Genomic DNA, 11,853 nt, shown 5'->3' with positions numbered 1-11,853 from the left:
ATATTCATCATGTTCTTCAAACATTCAAATCACATTCGTTATCATGTTCATGTTGTTCATCATCCCAACAACCCTTATCCAAGCACATTATGCATCTATCCTAATCATAACATGAACAACTATCAAAACACTTGAACTTAATACCACAATTCGGTCCTATACACAACCGATTACATGACAAATACAAACCGATTTCATGCTCATCAAAACTAGTGGTTCAAACTTCATTTAAACACAAGACATCATCAACCGAAATCAAGACATGTTAACCGATTCATCATTATCATACCTATGATATCATCTTTGACAACAAGTAACAATTTTTTATCAAACAAACACCTTTATCATAAACAATCATTTCATGTATAAACAACTTAGCAAGCAAACATGATGTCATAATCATCAATCCAAGCACAAAACACAACAAGAATTACTAACCGGTTAAGATATAGGAAAGGTGAACTCCAAATGTCGATTTCCAAGCTTGATCCGAAAATCCTAGTGCCAACCGAGAATAAAGTGTGTGTTTGTGTTTCTTAGGGTTTTTAGTAGGAGAGTGTGTGTAGGAAAGTGAGTGTGGTTGCCCAAAGAGTGGCAAGGTTGGCAAGAAGTATGATATATATACTAGATCCACAAGGTGCACCCTAATGGGTTTAGTTTACAAGTCGGCTAAGGGGTTTACGACCCAAATGGCCCAACCGGTTACTGTTCACTCGAGACCACATGGTCTCGAGTCGGGTCCTTGTGTTCTCGAGTCGCATACACACATACGTATACACATAGCACATAGTCACTTAGATTGCATACACATAAATCATATAATTCAACGATTCAATTAGCCATATATGTTCAAACACGTTACATCAAGGTACATCGAAGATTCTAAATTTCGAGTTGTCACAATCTTAGTCTATTCCAAGAACAAGGAAGATCACGAGCGCCACCTACGTCTCATCTTGGAACTTTTGAGAAGGGAACAGCTGTATGCGAAATTTTCTAAGTGCGACTTTTGGATTCGGGAAGTGCATTTCCTTGGGCACGTTGTTAACAAGAAAGGGATACATGTGGATCCTGCGAAGGTGGATGCAGTTAAGAATTGGGCAGCACCAAAGACTCCGTCTGAGTTGCGACAATTTCTTGGTCTCGCAGGGTATTATCGAAGGTTCATTAAAGATTTCTCGAAAATCGAGCAACCTCTCACCTCGCTGACACAGAAGAACACAACGTACTCCTGGGGAACGAAGCAAGAAGAGGCCTTCCAAGTTCTGAAGCAGAAACTTTGCAGTGCACCGATCTTGTCTTTACCAGAGGGCACTGAAGATTTTGTGGTATATTGTGACGCGTCAATTCAGGGTCTCGGTTGCGTGTTGATGCAACGCGAGAAGGTAATAGCTTATGCTTCTCGACAGCTGAAGGTGCACGAGAAGAAATACACGACACACGACTTGGAGCTAGGAGCGGTGGTGTTTGCGTTGAAGATTTGGAGGCACTATCTGTACGGTACCAAATGCACCATCTACACCGACCATAGGAGTCTCCAGCACATCTTCGACCAGAAAGAGTTGAATATGCGACAACGACGATGGGTGGAATTATTGAACGATTATGAATGTGCCATCAAGTATCATCCGGGCAAGGCGAACGTTGTAGCTGACGCCCTCAGCAGAAAGGATAATGCACCTAGGCGTGTACGAGCATTGCAACTCACGATTCAGTCCAACCTCCCTTCCTAAATACGAGACGCTCAGTTGGAAGCGTTGAAACCAGAGAACGTTCGAGCTGAAGCTTTACGTGGCTCGAGACAACGACTAGAACAGAAGGGAGACGGTGCTTACTACGTAACCGGACGCATCTGGGTTCCACTCTATGGTGACTTACGAGAACTCGTAATGGAAGAGGCACATAAATCACGCTACTCTGTACATCCTGGATCAGATAAGATGTACCACGACTTGAAAACTACCTACTGGTGGCCCAGCATGAAGGCTCATATAGCAGCCTACGTCAGCAAATGTTTGACTTGTGCTAAAGTCAAAGCAGAACATCAAAAGCCCTCAGGTCTACTGCAGCAACCAGAGATACCCACATGGAAGTGGGAACAGATCGCTATGGATTTCGTGACAGGACTACCAAGAACTCAGGCTGGGAATGACACTATTTGGGTGATTGTTGATCGCCTCACGAAATCAGCACACTTCTTAGCAATCAAGGAAACAGACAAGTTTTCTCAGCTGGCAGCAGTGTATCTTAAGGAAGTGGTTTCTAGGCATGGAGTGCCAACTTCTATCATTTCAGACCGTGATCCGCGTTTCACTTCAGAGTTATGGCAGTCAATGCATAAATCGTTTGGTTCCCAACTCGACATGAGTACCGCTTATCACCCGCAGACAGATGGTCAAAGCGAGCGCACTATCCAGACACTTGAAGATATGCTTCGGGCATGCGTACTCGACTTTGGAAAAGGATGGGAGAAGCACCTACCGTTGATAGAATTCTCCTACAACAACAGCTACCATTCAAGTATTAAGGCAGCTCCGTTCGAAGCACTGTACGGGCGGAAATGTCGTTCACCTCTCTGTTGGCATGAGGTGGGGGATAGTCAGATCACAGGACCTGAGTTTGTTCTCGAGGCATCAGAAAGCATCGTGCAGATCCGAAACCGTATGGCTGTAGCTCGCGACCGTCAGAAAAGCTACGCTGACAAGCGTAGTAAACCACTGGAATTTGAAGTTAATGATCGCGTTATGTTAAAGGTTTCACCCTGGAAGGGTGTGGTGCGTTTTGGGAAACGCGGCAAACTAAACCCTCGCTATGTGGGACCATTCAAAATTCTGGAACGAATTGGAAAGGTGGCCTACAGGTTGGAATTACCTGCTGAGTTGGGTAATGTCCATGATGTATTTCACGTATCGCAGCTAAAGAAGTGTTTGGTTGATGAAACACTAGTTGTACCATTTCAAGAGCTGAAGATAGATGACAAATTGCAGTTTGTCGAAGAACCAATTGAGATTATGGATCGGGAAGTTAAAGTTCGTAAACACAGCCGTATACCAATTGTGAGAGTTCGTTGGAACTCAAGACGTGGTCCAGAGTTCACATGGGAACGCGAGGACCAGATGAAACTTAAGTATCCACATTTGTTCCCCGAAGACCAGTCAAAACCTAGCAAACCCAGTGTTGATGCAACTAGCGAATTTCGGGACGAAATTCCCATTCAAGTGGGGGATGATGTGACACCCCAGGAAAACTAGTAAACAATATAGCTTTCGTTAGTGAGTGCGTACCAAATTTCGGGACGAAATTTGTTTTTAGTTGGGGATACTGTGACAACTCGTATCTAGAACCTATTTTTGTGATTTATGTAACGTATGTGAACGATATGTGACTTTTATAAAAGTGAATTTTATGTGAATGTTACGTTATTATGTGTATATGTGTTACATGTTACGTGAATGCTTTGCATTATGTGTTTATATCACTCAAACCGCACAACATGAACCAACCAACACAACCCTCTCACAACCGCACAAGCCCATTAGAGGGGGCCGCATTCTTTTGTGATCGGACCATAAGGGCGGCCCATGTATGGGTTCGGCCCACATACCTTACACACATAACACTAGGATGTTAGTAACCTTTACACACTTTGGCAAAATCATTCTCACACAAGAAACCCTAGACTTCTCTCTCTCTTCCTCTCGTTTGCTTGAAACCCGACGGCACCAAGGAACATTCTTGTTCGGATCACTCTCTTGTCATCGTTAACCGGTTAGTGTGCTTAAAATTGTTTCATGATTGACTGTTTATGTTGTTAAATGAATTATGTGCTAATAATCGGCCCACTTGTATGCATTGTGTGATGTTCTTGTGAGTTGATAATCGGCTACCATGATGTTTATGTGTATGAAGATGTCAATCGGCTGCCATGTGTTGATTCGGATTGTTTGGTGATGTTTGTTAGATTGACTATTATGTTAAGTTTCAGGTTATTGCACAAAGATTTGGATCGGATAGTTTGAATGTTCTTGTTATTCGGATTAGGGTTCTTATGATTTAGTTTAAATTGCCTTGTTTGATCAATAATTGGTTGGTTTAGAAACTGTTGGTGTGATTGATTATCATAAAATAAGGAAACTGTTAATCTAGGTCAAACACATTAAATTGGGTTTGGTAAATGATTGCATGAAACTAGGAAATTGTAACTAACCATACAAGCCCCTTGATCGTACAAGGGACTTCGGTCGCACAAGGATGAACGCACAAAAGAATGTGAGCGCACAAGACGATCCAGTCGCACAAGGTTCACTGGATCGCACAAACCGCAACGATTGGGCCGGACGAATGGGATGGTCTGGTCCAATCGCACAACCCATTGGATCGCACAACCTATCCAGTCGCACAAGGCTACTGGATCGCACAATGGTATGTTAATTAACTATTGGGCCGGACAAGCCCAATTACGATCGCACAATCCGATCTGAACGCACAAGGCTGTCCGGTTCGCACAACACTTGTATGTTATGTTAATTGGGCCAAGGATAGGTTATTGGGCTGTTATGTTGTTGGGCCGGGATATGAGGATCGCACAACATGTTGTGGATCGCACAACATGTTGGGCCTACTATCTTTTGGGCTTGGTTATTTAAATCGTTCAAGTATGAATATGATATGCTCTTGACTGTTAACGTACCAAACGTGTTGCCATGAACTTTACGTGCTTATGACTTGTTAGTCTATGTGTAAACATACGTGCTCTACTTGAACCCAACCTGACTTGTACGGTAATCCTGTTAGGACGTGTTTGATCACTTTTAATTCAAGTAACTTTGGTATAACCTGCCGAGCAAACCCAGGTGAGTTCATTGCATTTTCTCAAGCATGCGTCCCGGTGGATTGGGACAACTAGTAAACATTTGGACGGGAAACACTGTGTAAACAATTTAATCGGTTTTGGTTATTGCCTGGAGGGCAATGGGGGTAATTAGTTGATACGCTATTAGGTGGGAAACCTCACACCGGGCCGTAAGGACGGGCGTGAACTAATTATCTGGATAGGGCTATGGTTGTTAGAGGCACACTCCTCGGATACATATGGGCACACTCCCTAGGGTATCTAACGATGGCAACATAGCAAACAAGGGGTAACCACTCCCCGGATACACATGGGCACACTCCCTAGGGTATCTAACATGAGCAACAGCGTAACGCAACATTGTATCGCATTAACATACATCTGGTAACTCAACACGTTAACAAAACCTTGAACTCACCAGCGTAGTCTGACACACTTGTTACATGCTTGTAGGTCGTTGACTTTGGGAACATGGACTTGCTATCTGGGCGTGCTGGAGTGGTCATGGATCGAAGCTACTGGATCGTTTATAATGGATACATTGGTTTTAAGTTTATTTTGAAATAATTACTAAACGACTTATCATATGCTTCCGCTACATAACACTTGGGAACTGATATTGTGTTTGACATTTAATCTTGGCTATTAATGACATGTTTTATTTAAGTTCAATGTGATTGGTGGCTCAGACTCTGATGTGTAACACGCCTCGCGGGGTTTCCACAGGTGGTATTTTGGGGGTGTTACATATACCAAACCGGTCCATCCATTATCCATTCTACTCCACTCCAACCAAGAGTGCAATCTCAACATACTTCGGGAGTAAGACAAGATGGGTTCGATGATGAGTTTGAGGATGACTTTGTGGGTTATGATGAAGAAGGATACATGTATGGGGGTGATGGAGATCAAGGGGAGTATGCCTATGTTGAAAGTCAAAATCAAAGGATGTCAAGTGTTGGTGGGATTCCTCAACAACAAATTATACCTCAACAATTGCTACCACAAGGTCCACCGGTGCAAAGACGTGTTCAACAACCTCATGTGGGGCCGAGATTTCAACCACCTCCACAACAATTTGGGCCTCCACGCATGAAAGTTCAAAGACCAATAGGTCCTGTACGTCCAAGAGTTCGTTTGGGTGTGCCAAGAAGACATCTTCGAGAACATGCTAGAGGTATTGAAGCACATTTTAGACCGATGATTACTCATAATCCTTCACCGGTAGTTATTCCTCACAATGACCAAGGGAGGACGTTCAAAGTACGAACCAATTCGTTACAAAGTTTGCCAAAATATATGGGTCTAGTAACGGAGGAGCCTTATTTTCATTTGGAGGCTTATGATTCGATTTGCAACACTATTAGGGTACAAGGATTTTTGGCCAACGATGTCAAATTGGTGTTATTCCAATTTTCCTTAGAAGATAAGGCGAAAAAGTGGTTCGATACATTACCTTCGACATCTATTTATAGATGGGCGAAAATGCAACAAATCTTTTTGGATGAATTTTATACCGCTCAAAAGACAAATGATGCTAGAAAAGTTTGAGATGTTTTCAACAAAAAACGGGTGAAATGTTTCATGAAGCATTCGAGAGGTTTAACATGATGATAAAGAATTGCCCTTATCATGGGATAGAGCTATGGGAGTTGATGAATGCTTTTCATGAGGGGTTATGTGCCGAAGATGCTCGCGATTTAATGTCTATCACCAATGGCACTTTTGGCACAAATTACGAGCATGACGATTGGGAATTTTTGGAGCAAATGGCGGTCACATCAAATAGAAAAGCTCAAGCATCAAGGAGAGCACGACCGCCCATTACCCGAACTCAAGTGCACGCGGTAGACGATGGTAATGTTCAAACTTCTAATCAAATTTATGATGTTTGTGCAATTTGTAATGAGATAGGGCATGCGGCTGAAAATTTCCAAGGAGTGGAAGGGCAATATGAGGAGGTGAATGCTTTGCAAGGGCAAGGATGGGGTGGTAGAAATTACAACATGATTTCCAGTACTTACCACCCCGGTTTACGAAATCACCCGGACTTTAGATACGGGAATCCGTTAAATCAAGTCAACCCGAACTTCCAAGGAAACCAAGGATTTCAAAGGCAATATCAAATGGGTCAAGTGCATGGTGGGTCTTTGGGTCAAGGCTCTTAAAGGTGGAAATAAGGTCATGGAGATGTTGAAAGGTATGCAAATGGAGATGCAATGAAGAAATCAGCTGGATGAGGTTCATATGCAAAAAGATGAAATCCGTGACAAAGCTATTCAATCGTTGACCACCCAAATGGGTCAACTTGCGAGTGAAGTGGCGATACTGAAGAAAGCAAAAGGCCAGCTACCAAGTGACACGGTGACAAATCCCAAGAACATAAAAAGCGTCAATATCATTGTGGTAAGCACCGTTCCTAGTACCGAATTTAATGAAAAATTTCTATCCTCTTCGTGTCAAATAAATACAGGTGTAGTGAAGGTCACCGATGGTTAGAATGATAAAGAACATGGAGCACCAATCGTGCCTATCCGTGTGGGAAAATTAAAAATCCCTCACGCATTATTGGACTACGGGGCGAGCATGAGTGTATTACCAGGTGATCTATATGACATGTATGATTTTGGTCCGCTCAAAGATATAGACACCATGGTGAGTTTGGCGGATGAGAGTTGGAGGCGTCCACGAGGAATTGTTAAGAATGTTATGGTTCAGTTGGGAGAATTCGACTATCCGGTGGATTTTCTGGTCTTAGATTATGCTTCTACCAAACTGGCATCACAACAAAGGGTAATTTTAGGTCGACCGTTTCTTTATACAGCTAATGCTCAAATGAACTGTAGAGACAGGATTATTACTATGACCGAAAAGAACCGTAAGTTGTACTTTCATGTTCATACTAGGGAGATTAGTTATGCATCTATTGAAGAGAAGGGTAGAGAGTCTAGTGACCATATGAAAAGTGTGCATCAAAGAATAAAAACAAACAAACCACCGGGGTGTGAAAAGATGTATGAGGGTTCGAGCAGGTATGTAGTTGACTATCCACCGAATGGACATTTGCTGGATGCATTTCAACCAATGACAAGCTACAGTGGGGGAGGTGATAGGAACTGATTAGTTGAGCCACCATAAATGGGGGTGGCACGGTCTGGCTGAAGACTCGAACCTTAGCGCTGCTCGGGAGGCAACCTGAGGTTTTATATTGATCTTGCTATTTTTATCTTTCTGTGTTTTAGGGCCATGGCGACATTCAAGTGTGGGGAAGATGTGCGGATATTTGGGTGAAGGTGGTGATAGGAAGTCGGATTATCTACAACATCTGTTGTGGCAAACTTCACCAGGTCAATGTACTCTTTCCTTAGTCTTGTTATGTTCTTTAGCTTTGAAATATTGGTAGTTAGTTCATTTGCTTTATGTGAAAAAAAAGAAATTTGGGGTTTGAGATTTTAAGCTTTTGGTTGATGTTGAATGGTTTTAGCGATCACTTCTTCCCAAAACCATACATTGGGCTCAATGTATCCCAAGTGTGGGGATGGGGGGGGGGATTTTGATGGTTTTAAAAAGCTTTTAAATCAAGTGAAACATTGTTAGAATTTGAACACCTTGTACTACCCCGAGTGACACACCGGCAACCCTCAATTACCCTGTTTCTTGGTGAGAGTTGAAGCCACAATTGTAAATAAATAATGATTGTCTTTGATGTGAGTGGCAAAGGATGAGGGTGCATTAGAACTTGTGCTTGAATTCGTTTTGAGGCCTTAGTTAAACATGAATGTAGAAAAGGATAAGGGCATTTAGGTAGCCTCGTCTTAGTGTGTGCGAGTGTGGGATTTGGGGGGTTGGACCTCATAAAGTATATATATGAGCTTGGTAGTGAGAGGGGCGGGGGTTTGGACATTTAGTTGCCCATTTTGTGCCGAAAGCCAATCATTTGTAAACCCTTACCTAGTTTCCCAAAAAATATTACCCGATTTGACCCGGTCTTGTAGTGTTAGTAGGTGTTATAGTTGTGTTTAGTTATGTTATGTTGGATGTTCCTCTATGTTGAGAAAAAAAAAGAAGAAGAAAAGAAAAGGAAAAAAATGTGAAAAAGCAAAAAAAATATGAAAAAATGATGTATGAGTTGTTTTGTATATAAAAGTCTTTGTTTTGTTTTGTTTGTTTCTTTGTGTAATAAAAAGACCGGGTTAAGTCCTTCGCTACTACATATATATTTCCATTTCATACCCGTATGCCTAGCCACGTTATAACCTTAAAGTCCCTTTGATTTGCATTCATCTTTTGGCACTTGTTAGGCGGATGACCGATTTAGGTACAAGCATATAGTTGTGCAATCACCCGTTTGCCTTTTGTGTGTCTAGCATATCTTTGCTAGTGTTTACTTGTCACCGAGAGGAGAGATATAGTGAGGGGTGTGTTGTTTGGGTGTTAGGAAAAGGCTAGTAGAAGGATGGCATGTTTATGCTTGATTTATGTTGATCGCTTGTGCACTTGGAAATGATTTGTAATGGGTTACTTGGGGCAAGCAACGGTTAAGTGTGGGGATGTGACGGGTGGTCCATGGGACAACCCTTAAGAGTGTTAAAAGACGAGTTAATCCCTCATTTGATCATGTAATTATCTTGATTTAGAAAACTACGGTTGCTTGTGTTTCAGGTACATTTGGAGCTTAAAAGTATGGATAAAGCTTCGAATAGACACGACTTGATTGTAGATTGAATGACGGAGAATAAATGAAAAAAATAAAATTTTGGAATTGAATAATTAAGAAGATAACAAAATGATTTGGTTCTTGTTTTTGATCCTTATGAACATTGATATGTATGTGATGATGATTGTCCAAGTCGTGAGTGGCTAAACATATGGTGATCATCATAGGTTGAAGGTTTGTCTAAGACATTTGTGTTTTGATTCTTATTTCTAGAATAATAGACTTGCTATGATGGTTTGTTTATTATGGTGTGTTGTTTGCTTCTTCGTAAATTGTTAATTTGTATGTTAATCTTAGTCTAAACCATACGTTCTTGGTGCCGTTGGCAATCGAGATATCATGGGCGGGATTAGGATTGGGTATTGATTAATTGGTCATCGGGTAACAACCTCGCGTTCTAGGAATCCGAGTACTTAGTTCCCTTTCATCACGACAAGTAATAACACATGAACCATGTCTATGTGGTTCTCTCTAGTTGAATATTAGCATGAATGTCAAAGCAAACTGGAAACTTAGGATGGTCATTTGTCTCTAAATTGTTTACAAAACCAATTCTCAATTCGCAATTTAATTAGTAATCTTAGTTTTAAAAATCAAACAAACAATCCAACTCTTTGAATTTACTTTTTATTGTAATTAGTTTAATCTTAGTTAACTTAGATACACTTCTAAATAACACATATTCCATAAACTCCCTGTGTTCGATACCCACTTACCGCTAGCTATTAGTAGTAATTGGATTAAATTTGCGTGTACCTACGACAACACGTCAGTCAGCATATATGTGAAGAATATAAAACAAGGATACCTACCTGGTTAAGGAAGCCAGTTATGAACTTGATAGACTCCGAAAATCTATGATTCTCAAATGGAAAGACGTCCGAGGCAGCAGGAGAGTCTGGTTCCTTCCTCTTGCGGGAACTAGAGCCACGTGGCTTTGAAGCGGTAGAAGGCTTAGGAACAGTGGCAGTCTTGGAGTTGGTGGGCTTCGACGTAACAGCCGGCTTTGGATTCACCTCTGCTTAACTTGCATAGGGCCGGAATAACTGTCCAACTCCTCAAGGTCAAAAACTTCAGGGGTCTTGGCTGGTGCTACATAAAAGAGAAGGAACACTAAACCGTTATACATTTTTAGAATACAATCAATATAATAAAAATGACTTGTGTAACTATGCTTACCAGACATGTCAGAACTTGATTTTTGGCTTGAGTTTGTGAATAACAGGGTAAAAGTTCTTTCACTTTCTAGAAGCTGGTAGATTTCCTTTATCCTTCCTTCTGATTCAGCACTTGGAGGGGCCAATTCCTTGAAGTTTGCTACAAAAAGAAAGTAAATATAAGAAAATGCCAGTGCAGGATATAGGCTCAAGATACGTTTGGGGATATTCCTAAAACCCTAAACCCTACCGGAAGTCAACCATTTCCCGGGCAGGTTAACACCCTTCTCAATGTAATCTCTTTTCACGAAAAAGAATTTTCGTCTCCAATCATCCTCGTTCTTGGTAGCTTTAAGGATGAGGGGATCTTTGGAGGTAGAAAAAGGTAGAAATCGACTGGAACCATGGAAGATCCTCGATGCACAGGTCAGGCATATGACGAGCTTTAATTTACTCCAAGGTAACTAAGACTCGCCAAACCATAGGCATGGTTTGAGCGTATCTAAGACCGGTGTGTTCAAAAAAGCTAGTAATAAAGGCTGGGAATGGATACTGGAGCCCTATCGAGAAAGGATAAGCAAAGAAGCATACGCACTCATCGGAATAAAAGTCCGATCGGACCTCTCGGTCGAACGGATGAAAAACCGCTCCGGCGGGGAAGGCACCGGAAGTTCTCAAGGCTGCAATGTCAGTATTATCGAATGAGCATACCTCCTTCGATGGTTCTTTCAAAAGATTTTGCTCGTGTAAAATGGGTGAATCAGCGGTTTGGGACCTTGTTCGACTGGCCATGGACAATTTTTCCAAAGAAAAATAGAAGAAAAAGAGAAGAAGAATACTTGAATGTTGCTCGAGCACTATGATCATGATGAAGAAAACTCGAGTAGATGTAGGATGGAAATAGGGGGCTTTGAGTAAATATCGCGTGGGAAGTTGTAGTGAGTCACTTCAAGCGTCTAATCAACTTAATGGCCTCGATTTAAGAGATGAGCTTTAAAATATATCCGTTGGAATTGGTATACCAATAGATATATTTTGGGGGCAATTGTTATTGGTGGTTTTCTACTGATATATCCTGAATAATATTCTGACTATGTTTCTTTTATGATGATCAGGATACCGGATCA

General features: G+C 41.6%; 1 non-coding gene across 1 annotated transcript; it reads right to left on the bottom strand.

Annotated features, from left to right (window-relative positions):
* Window positions 1-6,386: 6,386 nt before the first annotated feature.
* On the bottom strand, window positions 6,387-6,491 carry LOC118482518. Its single transcript, XR_004868552.1, has one exon. It is a non-coding gene; the product is annotated as a small nucleolar RNA R71 (small nucleolar RNA).
* Window positions 6,492-11,853: the final 5,362 nt, after the last annotated feature.

The sequence above is a fragment of the Helianthus annuus genome, chromosome 9, assembly GCF_002127325.2.
Source record: "Helianthus annuus cultivar XRQ/B chromosome 9, HanXRQr2.0-SUNRISE, whole genome shotgun sequence".
In the NCBI taxonomy this organism is placed as follows: Eukaryota; Viridiplantae; Streptophyta; class Magnoliopsida; order Asterales; family Asteraceae; genus Helianthus; species Helianthus annuus.
This window is presented reverse-complemented; position numbering and strand designations above follow the sequence as displayed.